The following is a 16651-nucleotide window of genomic DNA, read 5'->3' on the forward strand; positions in this document are numbered from 1 at the left end:
CTTCCCTTCCCTTCCCTTCCCTTCCCTTCCCTTCCCTTCCCTTCCCTTCCCTTCCCTTCCCTTCCCTTCCCTTCCCTTCCCTTCCCTTCCCTTCCCTTCCCTTCCCTTCCCTTCCCTTCCCTTCCCTTCCCTTCCCTTCCCTTCCCTTCCCTTCCCTTCCCTTCCCTTCCCTTCCCTTCCCTTCCCTTCCCTTCCCTTCCCTTCCCTGTGATGCAGGCGGTGATGCACCGGCAGTGGTGGTAGCGGTGGCAGCGCCGGCCAGCTGGCCCCAAGCAGCCCTGCTGAGCAGCAGCGCTGAGTTGGCTCACTTGGTCCCATTGGCAGCCCCAAGCAGGCTGAGCCCGCATGGCCCCGAGCCAAGCCAGTAAACCCTGTGATCCCGCGATTCTGTTACTAATTGGCACATTTGTGAAAGTTGCACGCAGATCCTCGCTGCAAATGAAAGTGAGGCTAATAATCCGGTGCGGCTTATATATGGAGGAAAAATGAAATGTTGCCCACACTCAGATGTGTGGCTTATAATCAGGTGCGGCTTGTAATAGTGAAATTATTTTACTCTCTTCTTGTGCTTTCACTCCCCAGTCTGCTTTGCATGCCCTAGTTAATCTGCCAGTGTAACCCATTTGATATCATCTAATAGTGCAAGTTCTGCATAGTTTCAAATTGCTTCAACTGTTTACAAACACCAGTTGCCAAGGAGCATAACCATTCAAGGGGCAAAGAATATTAGGGCTGTGCAACTTGACATGTTGAAACTGAAAGTGGTTGAGGTCATGCCATATTAAAGTGAGACAGCAAATCAGTTGATATAGGACTTTCAGCTGGGCACCTCTGACAATTGCAGCTTGTCAGCAATGACACAGGTATTTTCTAGCTGTAGTACAGAAAGAGAAAAGGGACACCTTCAGGAATGTACCTCAAAATACTTTTCTAGTGATGATTTTGCAATTGTTTTTTCTTGTCTGTGCCTTTCTTTTCACAGGAAACAGAGTTTTAATGATTATTTTTCTTTATTTCACCTCTCTTTCCTGGCTTCTCCTTCTTTACTTGCCAAAAGTTGTATGAGGCCATTCAATCTTGTCATGAACATTCTCATACTGCAGGGATAAGTGTAAGGTTCATCTAAAGGAATAGAACAAACCCACAAAAAATAGAGGTTTGTGCATAGTGTGCTGTGAGAACTTTAGGGCACAAGTCATCTTTGACCTATGTTATGCTGTATTGACTTAACCTTCAGTCCTACTATTTTATAACTGTTTGGAGTACAGTACATAGTCTTTCAAATCAAGTCTAATATTTTAGTTAATTTTTATTTATTTTTTAGTAATTTCATTTCTCCAGGAATATTGCAGAGCAAGAGCATCCACGGTAGAGTTCTGCTGTCATAAGCAAAAGTGTCATTAACCTGGTACAGTTTGTGCTGTAATACATCTAGAAATAAAAGGTTTTAGATATTTTTCTTTCTTTAAAATGGAGCCATTATTTTAAATATTTAAGTTGGGGGCTCTTTCCCCCCACAAAATATGTCTCTCTGAAACATTATTCAGGGTTTATTTGTAAAGGCCCATCCTGTACAACACGTTGCTGACTCTGTGCAGTAACTGCAGTGTATCCAGTGATGATAAAGTGAGTTAAATGGCATTCCTTCCACAGTGATAGAAACTCTGAGACTGTCTATGCAGACATACACAACACTACAAAGGTTAGGATGGCTTAGCTCAAGTCCTAAAGTTAGTGTGCATTTTAAAACCTCCCAAGAAGGTGAAATCAAACTCCTTCACTGCTGTACCCTGGAGTCCAAAGAGAATTTTTATGAACTTTTTGTCATTTACATCTGTAATTTACAGCTGTCATTGCTAAGCTCCCGAATGTGGGACTCCCCCAAGATTGATGAAAGTTGTCTAGTTAGGAGTTAGTCAAATTTAATTGTCACAAAAAGCAAACCAAATTATTATGTTTGGATAGCACAGTTTTCCACAGTTTTCACAATTGTTCTTTTCACTCATATGACTTTTAAGGCACTGTAAGGTACTTCTAAGATACTGTAGTAAGCAGAACATTATGATAAGATGTGCCTTATTTCTGACTTCCTTTGGTTTTCTTTTTTTGCTATTTCCTCTTGTTTTTTCTCTTGTCACCTTTCAAGATACTTTGTGATCTAGAGTTACATTTGCAGTTTACTAAACTAAGTTTTTTTTGTCTGTAATTCTTGTAATTTTTAATAAACCCTGTAAATGCACATCTTTTTATGATTTGCTAGTTACATACATCATATAAAATGCCTTTATTTGATTTGCATTTTATCGCCATTCAAATTTAAAAGAGCACAGTTCCAATATTCACTGCTTTTGTAGCGGATTCAGTTCAGTAATGTGGGTTAATGGCGCAAAAAAGTTCTGCTGAAAGAAAGGAGCTGGATAAAAATTGACCAAGATACAAGGTCTTGTAAAGGTTCAAAATTTCTCTACCATTCTGGCAGTCTGTCTTCACAGTAAGACTTGATGAGATATTTGGCTAGCATTTACAGTAATTTCACAAATACAACCCGCACCGTTTTGACCAAAATTTTGCTCCCACACCAGAAATGCGGCTTATACTCAAGACCGGCCAATATGTGAATAATTTTCTGACATTTTCAACCCTGGGAGTGCAAACCAAGTCAGTGCAAACTGCAAAGTCGAGCTCCTGCCAGTAAAACCCTGCATTTATGCGGTTGTTACATATTGGTTACTCTGTTGCACAGCGGGTAGAGCTGCTCCGTGCAGGTAGCACAGGGGGTGGGGAAGGCGGGCAGCTCTCTCCTGCTTGGCCCCGCAGCCCGGGGGGAGGCAGTGGGCTCCGTGCTGCTGGCCCCGCGGCTCGGGGGGCTCCCATCCCTGCGTGCCGCCGCCGCAGGAGCAGGCAGGCTCCATCCCCGGCTCCCATGGCCGCCGCAGGTGCCGGTGGGCTCTGTGCCCCCCCTGCCGCTGCCACCGCAGGGCCGGGCTGGGGCGAGAGAGCCCAGCGGTGGCGGCGGCCGGCCCCGAGCATCCCCGCCGAGCGGCAGCACCGAGCTGGGCCACCCAGCCCTGTTGGCAGCGCCGAGCCCTCATGGCCCGAGCCGAGCCAGTAAACCCCACCCTGCCGCGGTTCTGTTACTAATTGGTAACTTTGTTGCACGCGGGTCCTCGCTGCGAACAACTGAGCGGCTTATACTCAGGTGCGGCTTATTTATGGACAAAAAACAAAATGTTTGCCAACACCCAGAGATGCGGCTTATACTCAGTGCGGCTTGTATTCGTGAAATTACTGTATTTGACAGAAGATGGCAGCAAATGTACATTATCCTCTCTGTTATCTATTATTGTCTAAACAGATTTATTCTTGCTGTGCTGCATGAAATATCTTAGTAGAGCCAAAGATTATAAAGATGCAACTTTGTTCTGGACTCATTAAAACCAAATCTATCTGTGGACAGAATTGCCCTTTGTGATGCTATGAACTCAGAGCTATACAGAGTCACTGATTTTGGTGAGCTGTCTGGAGAACTGCATTTTCAGTGGGCTTGACATGTATGTCTGTAAAGTGGCAAACAGGTGACTTATGTGGAGTCTTGAGCCCTGAGAGTACCATGGACACAGAGACCCATCGTGTAGCTCTTTGACCAGCTGTGGTGCACTGTGGCAGACACTTCCAGAGTATCTGTGGTAGAAATGTTTTCTGCCCTTGTGAGGAGCAAGACTTCCACTTTCATGTGCAGAGCCATTCTGTATGTTGCAATGGTACCTTGAATTAATCAACTACTATTTGCACAATGGTGAGTGAGCTTGGATTATTAAGTTTCTTGTGTTTGATCTGTTTCCTGTTTCAGTAAACAGCAAAATTTCCAGTGACTCCAACGAAAATAAGATTAAACTGCTACTGCATTTCACATGTGTAACGGTTTTGAAAGCAAAACCAGTGAGAGACTCCAAGTCAGAAATACAATTTAATAGGAAAACAGAAGAGAAAAATAAAATACATGCAATAGCACTAAAGAAAAACCACTGACAGAGTCAGAATGCAACCTGACACCCTGCTAGCTAGGGTGGTGGTAGCAGTCCAGTCAGATGGTGGCTGCAGTCCTCCTGGAGTGACAGATGTGGTTCAGCGGAAGCAGTGGTTCTGTAGAAGGGTGCAGCTCTCCTCTGAAGGTCCAGTGATGATGTGGAAAAGTCCAGTTTACCTCTAGAATCCAGTGGGAAAAGGCTGCTTTGGTGTTTTAAATCTCAGTTTTTATCTAGGTAGGAAATGTTTGGCTCCTGCCCTGGGTGGAGTGTCTCACAGTGGGATGATGCAATTTTATCAGTCATGCAATGGGACTCAATGGGCCATTAACAGAAGATATCTTACTGGAGGAAGGGTGGGTCATGGGAAAGATAAAGAACATCGCCCCATCTGGTTTTTAATAGATGGCCCATTAGCGGAGGATCTCCCACAGAGATAAGAATCATTGCCCCAACTGGTTTCAGCAGATAGAATACCTACTTTTGGACATATCTTTACATTGTAACATAGGACAACATTTTTGCATAATAAAATGGTGATTCTTGCAAATATTTGCAATGGTAATTTCAGGTACTGAAACACCAGTTCTGCTAAGGACAATTCTGAAATTGATTTTAGCTGTTTTTCATGTTTCTTAGCAGGTGAACTGAGGCACTTCTAGTTTTCATGGCAAGGCATTTCACAGTATCATCAAAAAAGGCTGCTCAATGAAAAGGTGGAAAGAATGGGGCAAACGGGGGAAAATCCCAGTCCTGGTTTTTGCAATAGATTAAACCAGATGATCAACAATCATTAGTATAATTTAGTACCAGTGTAGTCTTTCATTCTCACAGACCGCAAAAAGCTTAAAACATCCAACAGTTGCTTCCTTGCGCCAAGTCCCACAGCCAAAAGTCAGGCCTGGCCTTCACCTTCCCCTTGCAGCCTATAAACTGCCAGATATATGGGTGATTCTCACCTTCCTTCTCAGCTACGTGGAAATGCACATCTTCTCAAAAACTGTTAGCAAAACCTAACAGTGGTTCTACTTCAAACCACTAAATGTGCCAGGACAGAAAGTTTTCACTGACCTGCCCCCCTTGCCTTTTCCTTGCAGCCTTTCCTCTTCTGAGCACGCACTGAATCACTGCACTTTGCTTCTCTGCTGAGTGTAGTGTCATATTGCCAGAGTCCCATACATCCATCTCCTTCTTGCACAGACAAACCATTTCTGTTGAAATATGCCAATGCTACAGGGCTTTCCTGCTCAGCTATTCACACCATCACATTCTGCGTCCCACTCGCAGTCTCAATCTAAACTGAGAAGTTCCTGGCTACATCTCACACGCACAGATGTGCCAGGATGAAAACGTTGCTAAGACCTTGCCACTTATGTCCATTCACTCTGCAAATGACAACTTTCTTCCCTTTACATCCTTCAAACTCCACACATACACATACACACACACACACACAGAGGAGCTATGTACTTTCTTTCTCAGCTTCACACACCTATTCACCACCTTGACTTCTCTACTGCTTTCCTCTTGGCCTTGCCATACACAGATTTTCCTCTAAGACACCCATTGTGTTAGCTACCCGTCCCTTACATTGTCTTGCCTTCCCTACTCAATCTGGCACTTCCTGGCCATTCCTTTCCTTTAGTATCCTGCCCATCCATGTCCTTCCTTTGTCCTTCCTTTCAATCCAGTTCCTTGCATTGACTTGCTCACCCATCCCCCACCTGGAATTCAACACCCCTCTTTTTGTGGAATTTCTTCAACTTGCCTTTCCCTGTTTGCTCCTCCTAGGACTCTCAAGGCCTTCATGTGCCTCCCGTGTTTCAGGAGCCTGTTAGAGCAAGCCCAGAGGAGGTCACATGCAAGACACCCATCTGTCCTGGAAGCTTTGTTCTAGCATCTATCCTTGCATGTCTTGAGTTTTGGACAGAAAATTCACATTTTGCCCGTAGGCTCTGGGACCAGAATGACAGTTCTTTTGCATACATAAGAAAACAGGTATCCCAAGGGTTTTAGGTGCAGATTAGAGATGGTCCATGTGAGATCAAGGCTGTAAGGAGCAGTCTGTCCTGGTCACTTTTGTGTACCAGCAATCCTTGAATGTTACTGTCACCTGCCTTGCCTTGGCTTTCCCAAAAGTTTCTTTCCCTTGCCCTGTTAAACTTCCAGTGCTTTGCATTCTCTTACATGCCCATGCCCCACCCTTGACCTGCCTACTGCTTCCTCCAGGGCCTTGCCTTGCCAGGCCTACATCTCGTTTGCATTTCCTTTTGCCTTTCCTGTCCCTTCCTTTACTTTGCCTTGCCTCCTCACACCTTGCATTGGCTTACTGTCCAGTCTGTAGCCTTCTCTCAGCCTTCCTTCCCTCCACTGCCTTGTATTGACTTGCTCACCCATTCCCCACCTGACATCCCTTCCCATTTTTCCAGGTCAACCCTTTCATTTCCTTCTCTCTCTAAGACTCTCAGTGCCTTGCCAACCTCCCCCTTTTCTTTCCTTACAAAGCACTGATTGGTTTGCCTTGCCCTTGAACTTCTTCTTTTCCCTCTGTCATTTTTCTCACTCGTGTCTCACCTGGAATTCAAGACCCCATTTCTCCAGACACGTCTTAGCCTTGCTCTGCCCTGCCTGCTCCCCTGAAGACTCCCAAGGCTGATCACGTAACCCCAGTGTTTCAGGAGTATGTGAGAAGTCCAGGGGAGGTCCCGTGCAGCCTGATCTGTCTTTCTGGGCAGTTTTTGTGGGGGATCAGTGTTTGCATGTGTTAAATTTGGGACAGGCAATCCAAATTTTGCTCTTTGGCTCCAGGACCAGAATGACAGTTTTTTTGCATTTATAGGAAAGCAGGTAGCCCAAGTGTTTAAGGTGCAGATTAGAGACAGGCCATGTGGGATCAAGGCCAGACAGAGCATTCTATCCTGGCTGCTTTCATATACCAGCAGTTTTGAAGTCACCTCTCGTTTGCCTTGCCTTGGCAATCCCAATAGTTTCCTTGCCTTACCCTGCAAACCCTCCATATCCTTGCATTCCCCTGCATATCCATGCCCACACGACTGGTCTACCAGTTTTCCTTGGGCCTTGCCTTACCTAGCCCTTTCTGCCTGGCCTACTCATCACTGGACTTACCTTCCTATGCCTAGCCATGCCTGGAACTTCTGGGCTTTCTCTCACCTACCATTCCATTTGCTTTTGCCTCACTGCTCTGGCCTTGCATATCTCTCCCTTGACTTGCCCACAATTGCCTACGCTTGGTTTGCAGTCCCTTGCCTTCATGGAAGGCAAGATAAAGAGTGTTATGTAAGGCAAAGTAAAGCAAGAAAGCAGTAGGTAGGGTAAGGTAATACAGACGTAGGCAAGGCAAGCAGAGCAATGGTAGGTTAGAAAAAACTAGGCAAAATACATAAGGCAAGGCATGGCAAGAGACTCGTAGTGCCTTTCCTTTGGAAGTAAAAGATACAGTGCCAGCGTTTGTAGGGCAGATGTTAAGGTACTATGGGGAAGAATAGTCCAGCAAGACATTCCTGTCCTGGTCCCTTCTGTGTAGGAGCAATTGTTGGACATGTTCAATACTGGAAGTGGTATGCAACTTTCACCTGGTAAGTTGCTGAATGACAATGGCAATGCTCTTTCATGGGAAGGAAAGCACGTAGCTCCAGTGTTGGAGGTGAAGATAAGAAGCTGCATCGTGCTGGTCAAGGGTGGCAGTCAGTATCCATCTTTGGAAGGTGGTCTCCTGAAAGATTCAATCTGGCATGTAGTTTCCTCTTCTCAGAGGTGGCCTCCCTGAAATTCTGGCAGCACAGTTCTTTTTGACAAAGTAAGCAGCTACACTGATGCTTGGTGTGCAATTGATCTAGTGCCCCAGGCATGTAATGCCCAGTCACTCTGTTATGGCACCTTTATATGGGATCAAAAAAACCTAGAGGTTTTGTATTTCAGATGAGAGGATGCCAGTTCTTTTGAGATGGCTTCTAGTTTCTCTCTTTGGCGAAGAAAGCAAGTTTGGATGCACGTTTTGGGTGATCTCAATGAGTTTAAAGGTTTTTGTCAATAGGCAGTTCTCTGGGTTAGAGCTCTTGAACCGTCAGTGGGAGTGCAAACGCCAGGCTGTTGAGCTTTTTGTCCTGGTAGCTTTAGTGTGTGAGCAGTCCACGGTGCCGTTCCATTTGGATCCTGACTCTTGGAGATGGAAGGCTTAGGACGGTACCTAGAGCTGAGAAGGAAAGTGCCGATAGTAGGATGTGTGCCGCTGATTTGCTGGGTGCAGTTGAAATTGTAGGCAGCAAGAGTTTTCTCAGCTGGCAGGTTTTTTCCGTGAGGTCTTTTTTTGCCAGATGTTTTCAAGTTTGTTAGGGGACTCTTCAAAAGTGAAAAGCTTTGTTAGGGTAAAGGAGTTCATGTTACCCTTTGAATATGGTGCAAAGAATTTGTACTTGGAAGGGGAAGATCAGCCAAACCCTTTTGTGCTGGCATGGTTGATTCGAGAATTTTAGTTCGCATCTCGGCTCGGGGTGGTTTCGAGCTGGGCTCGGTGCGTTTCCCTCTTTTGCTAGTCTACAGCGCCATAGTGTGGTTATCTTGATGAGCGCTGACAGTGCCCAGGAGAAAGCCAAGCGCTTTTCTGGCGCGGGATTCGTGTGGAAGTAGTTTGTGGAAGAGCTCCGCTGCGGGTCCTGGCTCTTGGAGACTGACAGAAAGGGATACCGCGCGTAGCGGGGAAGGAAAAGGAATCATTTCATTGTCAGCTGTGCGGTTTATCAGTTGCAAAAGAAAAGGCAATTGCAGCATGCCTCCTTCCTTTTAGAATCCTTTCCGTGCAGTCAGCTGCTGAACATGTGACTTGCACCCTCTGAACTGCATCCACCTCCCTGGAGAGATGCACTTTCTTTCATGCTACCGTCTCATTCTCGCAGACCCCAAACCCTTTCAAAACATCCAGCAGCCACTCGCAAACAAAAACGTCCGACAATAAAAAGCCGGTGATGGCGTTCATAGTCTTCTTGCAGTCTGTAAACTAGGCGAAACACGCTTAGTGAGTCACACTTTCCTTCTCAACTGTAAATATAACATCAGTACAATCACTCAAAGTGGCAGAGTCCATCGTTACTGTGAAGTGTCTCCAGGTGCAGTTCAGACTGCAGAGAGGTGCCAGGACAGAAAACATTTGCTAACTTTCCTTTTTCCCTGAGAAACTTGATATTTGCATACATTCACTTTGGAACTCTATCAGTGCCGCCAAGTCCAGGCAGCTAGAGCTAACACAGAAAAGAAGTGTCAGGACAGACTAAAACTACTCACTTCCTTGAGAAGCATTTCTACTGTGGCAACCATGCTGCTACTATGTTGAGCCTTTTAACATACGTGGACAGTCACCCTTCTAACACTGACAGCTCCATTGCTGAAGTCCAACAGCTGTTTGAAAAGATTAAAGTTCCAGTAGTAAAAGCCAGTGCAGGGCTTTACCTTTACCTTGCCTAGTATTAGCATAGAAATACATAATCACAGGATGATTATATGCAGGTGCTTTTGTTGAAGAGCTCTGGGAATCAGGGGTACAAACCCAAATCTGACTCCGAAATGAATTTGAGAGGGACATGTTTTCATACCCTTTTCGTTATGTAACTATATCGTAATTACTAAACCCACATTGTTCTATTGTATATGTTGATCTTATCCAAGCACGAATTCTTGTAATTTTCGTCAGTCCCCAAATATCCTTTCTCAAGCCTCCTGTTCTTTCCATGCTGGTAAAACCCTACTCTGAAGACAAACTGCATCATCTCACCAGCTCTTTCAAGAATACACTGCCAGAATACTTATTGTGTGATGCCAGGGCTGGACATAGCAGTCTCATTTCCTGATCTGAGACAGCACAGTGACAATAATGTTTTCCAGCTCTAGTGATTGACCCAGACACCTAATTTCCAAAAGATATCAACAAGTACAGTAATTTCATGACTATAATATGCACCCTTTTGACTAAAATTTTGATCAAAGACAGGAAGTGCGCCTTATAATCCGATGCGCCTTATATATGGACAAAGTTCGGAAATTTGACAACCTGGAAGTGTAAGCCGCGAGCTGAGCCATGAGGGGGGGTGGCGCCGCGGTAGCGTTGAGCTGCAAGGAGGGGCGGTGCCGCGGCAGTGCTGAACTGCAAGAGGGGTGGCCCTGCGGCAGCACTGAGCAGCGACGGGGGCGGCGCCCTGGCCACGCCTCGGAAGCCCCAAGCCGCACCAGCCAGCGCCAGGGGCAGGCATGCCGGGGCCCACAGCACAGGGAGGGCACCTGGGGCTGTGTTTAAAGGCTACGTCGATCCATGAAAAATGTTTGCAAATTGAGCACCTGCCAGTAAACCCCGCGATCGCGCAATTCCATTACTAATTTGTTACTTTGTTGCGTGCAGATCCTCGCTCCAAAAAAAAAAATTTAAAAAGTGCGCCTTATAGTCCAGTGCGTCTTATATACGGACAAAGTTCGGAAATTTGCTGACACCCGGAAGTGCGCCTTATAATCCAGTGCGCCTTATAGTCGTGAAATTACTGTACTTTACACGCACAAAGATCAGCTCTGCAGCTGCTCTGAGTACTCAGCAGTTCTAAAAGAGTTTCTTCTCAGGTGCTGCTCCTGCCAGTACCATCACCACCAAGCACCCTGCAACCGGGCTGGGTTCTGGAGATAGCCAAGTCCTCCAACTGCGGCTTCTAGAGAACCCTCCATCCCAGTTCCAACATACAAGCATGGGACAGGATGCCTGAGCATCTTTCACCCAAACACTGCCCAAACTGTTTGTCTGACCCTATAGCTTGGCTCCAGCCCTCTCAGTGCCTGCAGGTTACCTGGGCCAGGTGCATGCCTGAGGCCACTGCACACTCAATTTAAAAACAAGCAAATATGAATGTATGAACTCACAGCAGCATGAGTATGGCCTGAACACAGCCTGCCTTTCCAAGCACATCCTTGGCTGTGGTGGATCTGCTCCCCATCTGCAGCACCCATTTTTGCCTGCTCCAGCAGCCTTTTGCAGGGGAAGCTGAAGGATATTACTTACTCTTCACTAACTTACAGCTGGACTGGTGGAAAGGCAAGTCCTAAGCATGGCCTCAGCTGTTACATATTGAAGGCTCTCTTCTCAAAAGAAAAAGAAAGATAACACCTGTTGCTAGAGGAACAAACTGAATTTCATCTGCCAAGGCAAGGGTAAAGCCTGGGCCACTCAAGTCCACAGCAGCTACCTGTGGGGAGACTCTGTTCTCACTGGTCTCCGTCCTCACCAACTTATGATGTAGTCTTAGCCCAACCTCAACATTAGCCCCTTATCCCAGTGGTGTCTGCTAAACCCACCTTAATGCCTCACCCTCTTCAGGTTCCTGACCTTTTTTTCACACTCTGGGCTCCACCGTATTAAATTTATAGTTTATTATAATTTGTGTAAATCACCTTATACTTGGGCAACAGATCTTTACAAAATCTGTTCTCCCTTCCCAAATATAAATTCCTTGCTGGAGACAACAAGCGGATTGAGCAGGTAGTGCTGCTCCAAGGGAAGGTGACCAGAACCACGGCCATCTGAGAGCCAAAGGTCAGTCCTTGCCTCCCTCTTGGAGGGAAGAAAATAAATAAATACAGGAAGGAAAGCCAAGCTGAGGCAGTCACCCAGGTGAGAACATTTTCAGCTCAAACAACTAAAGTTGGCAGAATTATAAGCAACTGGAAACTTGAAGATAAGAACTTGCTGTAGGATCCAACATAAACTGAACCATCAAAGCATTGGGCAGCAGCTCCCCAGCACTTTGCAGAACACGTGCACCAAACCCCCCTTCCCCCAAATAGAATCATAGAACCACAGAATGGTGAGGGTTGATCAGGACCCTAAAACTCCCTCAGTCCCAAAGCACTGCCATGGGCTGGAACACCTACTAGACCAAGTTGCTCAAGCCATATTGAACCTGGCCTTGAACAGGCACCCACAGATTCTCTAGGACACCCCTGCCAGTATTTTACTACCTTCAAGTGATAAATATATGCAAAGGTCAGACTTCCAGAGGTTTCAACGGGAGCTCACAAGACCCAGCTCCTGGAGTGCACCGGACCAGTGGTGCAGGGGTGGGATGGAGGAGGGTCATACCCTACGGGTGGGTACCGCTCCCGAGCTCGCATCTGCCCGTGGCGGGGAGGGGAAGGAGGCGCACGATGAGGATGAGGAGAAAGGGAGCACCGACAGCCAGGAAGGGACTCGGCAGCAGCTGCTCCCTCCATCCCCGCTGCCAGACCCGCCGGGGTCGGCACCCTTCCATTGCCCCCGCGCCCGCTTCACTTCCAGCGACATTGCGCACCGATTTCGCTTTCCCTTTCCTAGCGAAGGAGAAGTGGTCCCGGCTGCCAGTCGTCCTCAGGGAAGAGTATGGGGGAACAGGGATGGGGGAAGCCCAGGTGAACCAGTCCGGAGCCGGGGACATGCCTGGGCTGCGAGCAAAGGGACTCCCCCAGCCCGCCTCTTACACAGGGAGTTTATCTCTTCCCCAGATGCCCGATCGCGATATTCCCCTCACCTAGAGTAGGACAGGTGAAGAAGCGCTTCAGATCACCACCCAAGGGACCAGAGGGGTTTAAATAGACATGTAGATGTGGCATTTGGGGACAGGGTTCAGTGGTAGGTTGGCAGTGCTGGGGAAATGATTGGACTCGATGATTTTAGAGGGCTCTCCCCACCTGAAGGATTCTGAGTCCCTGTAGATATGGCAGACGCAGCTCCCACAAGGTCATTTACCTCTTGGAACTTGAAGTCATGGGAAAGCAGCAGTCCCATACCAAGAGAGCTCCCTCTGACCAACACCCTCTCTGCAACTGGACTCTGGTGGCTTGGATAAAGCTGTCAGAGCACTGAAGAGTTCTGATGGCTAAGAACAATCCATGAATAAATCAAAAGGAAATTAAGTTGGTTCACCCCAGGGGCAAAGAACCCTCCAGACGGTCACAGTTAAGATCATTCAAGAAGTTTCACTTCTAGCAGAAAGCTAACACCGACACAGTCAAGGGAAGAAAAGCTAGGGCTCTCAGAAGTGCTTTGAAGGAACAAGGAACATCCTCCTCAGTTGGTCTGCAATACCCCTCCTGTGCAGCTGCTCACTTCAGGAGGGAACAGCTGCCACCAGGAATGCTCACTCAATGACTGCAGGTTTTTAAGGTATTTTCTTCAGGAATTTAATCAATTACCTGGTGTTCTTGGACAGTTGCTGCTTATCACTCATTATTTACTTTGCCTCGAAGTAAATCTGACCTGGAGGCCAGTACACTTGTAGTTTGTCAGAAGGCAGGAAAAGAGTCAAGTGACAGAGGTAAAACTTGCTGGCCTAAGAGGTCAAAGATCTACAGTACAAGTGAGACAGAAAAACTGTCTCCCTGCAGCTATGGATATTCATCTTCAGAAACTACTGGGTCTGCATGGTGCAGTCTCTGGTTTGGGGGATTTTTTTACTCTTCTCAGAAGCACTTGTTTCTGCACAAGAATTTGTGCAATGCTGATTCCAGGCTCTGTTCAGAAGAATGACCCCAAGTGTAAAAAAACCCATGGTGGACAGGCTTCTAGAGGCACTAGTGGTTTTACACAAAACCACAGACTGGTTTGAATTGGAAGAGAATTAAAACTGATCTCATTCTAACCCCTGCCATGGACAGGGACACCTTCCACTACAGTAGGTTGCTCTAAACCCATCCAACCTGGCCTTGAATATTTCCAGAGATGGGCCAGCCACAGCTTCTTAGGGAAACCTGTTCCAGCAGCTACTTGCCCCTCCACAGTTGAGAATTTATTTTCAATCTCAAACCTAATCCTGCCTTCTGTCAGTTTGAAGCCATTTCCCCTTGTCCTGTCACTCCATGCCCTTGTCCAAAGCCCCTCTCCACTCTCCTGGAGCCCCTTTAGGCAGTGGAAGGACTCTGAGGTCTCCCTGGAGTCTTCTCTTTCTCTTCTCCAGGCTGAACAGCCCCAGCTCTCCCAGCCTGGCTTCAGAGCAGAGGGGCTCCAGCCCTCAGAGCATCTCCAGGGCCTCCTCTGGACTCGCTCCAGCAGCTCCATGCCTTCTGATACTGGGGCCCCAAGAACTGGACACAGCATGGCAGGTAGGGTCTCACAAGAGCAGAGTAGAGGGATAGAATCTTGTCTCTCGACCTACTGGTTATCCTAAAAGGCTTGTTTCATTTTGCTCAGATCTCAGGCAGCACATCTGGGTTGCATCTGCTGCTGGCACCTCTTGCTGGGCTCTGGGCTGCTGGGTTCCTGGGTGCTGCAGGACTGTTACTATTTGGATGCATGCAGAGACCTCTTACACAAGGATCCAGGGTACAGACAGTCCAAGAGATCTCAGACTGGTTGTTAAACAATGAAACTTCATACCAACAGCCTTTCAATAGATACTAGGATATATTTCTAAACATGAAGATGAAAAAGAAAAAAAAAGAATATATCATTTTAAAGATATTTTATTCTTAATTTTACAAATAACAAGCATTTATCTATAAAAAACTAGGGCAAGAATCAATGTAGGTACAACTAGAAATATTTACATTCTTAGAAGAACTTTATATATCTTTCTATATACAAGGCTGTGGCCATTACTGGTTTAAGGTACTCCCAAAAGCATTTCTAAGTAAGGCTTTATGTTCCTAAGCCGATTCTATGTTTTAAGAAAGTAATTTGTAATTGCCAGGACTAAGGTTCTATTCTGCAAACGCTGAAATAGGTATTGCAGTCCAGCTCCCTGGGCAATGCACCCCCTCCATGTCTGCCCACCCAAGTAACTGCTCATTGGAAAGAGGGGAGGAGTTCACATCACAAGAGTGTCAGAAGTCAGCCAAATTTGCCTCATTGTGGAAGATGAAATACTAAATAATGCTTATGGGAGCATTACCTTCACTGTCAGGAGAGTCATAGATTCTAACAATTATTGACAGTGGAGCACCAACATGACAAGTAGTGTGATACCTTTTGAGTTTACAGCATTTCCACTCGAAAGCAAAGAAACTAAAGACACAGGATTATCTGACATGTCTGAGGTAATGACAGGAGTTAGTCTTAGAGTGGAAGAGGAAGGGATCCTTGTTCCCAAGGTCATATGCTGTTTCCCTTGGTGAAGATACACAATGGGATTGTTCTCTGGGTATGGGGAATCCTCCCTAACCAGGTAACTATGACATGTATTGCTCTTGTGATACAGTCACCCAAACCATGCAGGATTTCCCAGGTTAATGTCAGTCTGAATGCAAAAGTCTGTTTCACCTTTCTCCTCCACAGCACAAGCTCACAGGTTTATCACAACTCCTCTTCCAAAGGTACAGTAATTTCACGATTATAAGCTGCACCATTTTGACTAAAATTTTGGTCCGAACCCAAAGTGTGGCTTATAATCAGGTGCGGTTTATATATGGACAGAGAATGAAAAGTTGCTGTTTTAATTTGGAGGACAGGTGTCTGCTGAGAAGGGCAGGAACTTCTCTTTGAAATGGAGAATGTAAACTCCCTCCCTCCAAATTATTAGAATTCTGAAATCAAGAGGTTTTCAGGCAAAAATATGGGAATTAGGAATAACAGTTCTTTTCTAGGGAAATTAAAATAGAAATACAGTACTACAAAGAAACAAACTCTAAACCCTGACAAAGTCAGAGTACAACCTGGCACCCCATCAGGCAGGGTGTTGGCAGCAGTCCCATTCCATGGTGGCTGCATCCTCCTGCAGTGACAGATGTGGCTCAGTTGGAGCAGTTCTCCTGTACAAGATGCAGTTTCCCTCCGGAGGTCCAATGGTGAAGTGGAGAAATCCAGTTTTCCTCTGGAGTCCAGTGGAGAAAGGGGTTCCCCTTAGTGTCCCAAAACCTCTGTTTTATCTTGGTAAGAAATGCTGGACTCTTCCCCCCGGCTGGAGCAACTCCCAATGGGATGCAGTAATTTTATCAGTCCCACAGTGGGACTCAATGGGCCATTAGCAGAAAACGACTGGCTGGAGGAAGGATGGGTTAAAGAACAATGCCCTGCCTGGTTTCAATGCATGGGCCATTAGCAGAATATCTGCCGTTGAGATAAGGATCACTGGCCCCACCCTCAACAGATGGTGATAGAATAGATACCTTTTATCACAGTCTGTATTGTAACGTGGGGCTTATAATCAGTGCGGCTTATAATCGTGAAATTACTGTAAATGCTGTCCCTTCTCCCTATTCTGCAGGTTTATCTGTAGTCACACTCTATACAAATCTTATCTGCTGCCAGCACGGATGCCACTCTAAGATTTGCCCATGACTGTATCAGGTCCTTTTATCTGTATCTTGTTTATTAAAATATTCCCTCAGTTTCTTTTGGAGATGCCTGTTAGCTGGATTCTGCCTACCCACTAGAACAAGATCCTTGGCTTAGACCTGAAATTGAAAAGAGTAGGATAAAACAGTAAGTTGGCTATATCAATTATGTTCCACATTTCTCAGACTTTATGTTTTTAAAAACATAAGCAATGGAAAAAACCTGTTTGTCGGTATCATTCTCTGACTCAGTGACATTGGTCAGCTCCCTCCTGCATTCACAAATTAAAATCCTAAATAAAGATGTAAGAAAGTGCAGGAAAAGTGAAGCAAAC

This window comes from Catharus ustulatus, chromosome 15 (genome assembly GCF_009819885.2).
Source record: "Catharus ustulatus isolate bCatUst1 chromosome 15, bCatUst1.pri.v2, whole genome shotgun sequence".
Classification (NCBI taxonomy): domain Eukaryota; kingdom Metazoa; phylum Chordata; class Aves; order Passeriformes; family Turdidae; genus Catharus; species Catharus ustulatus.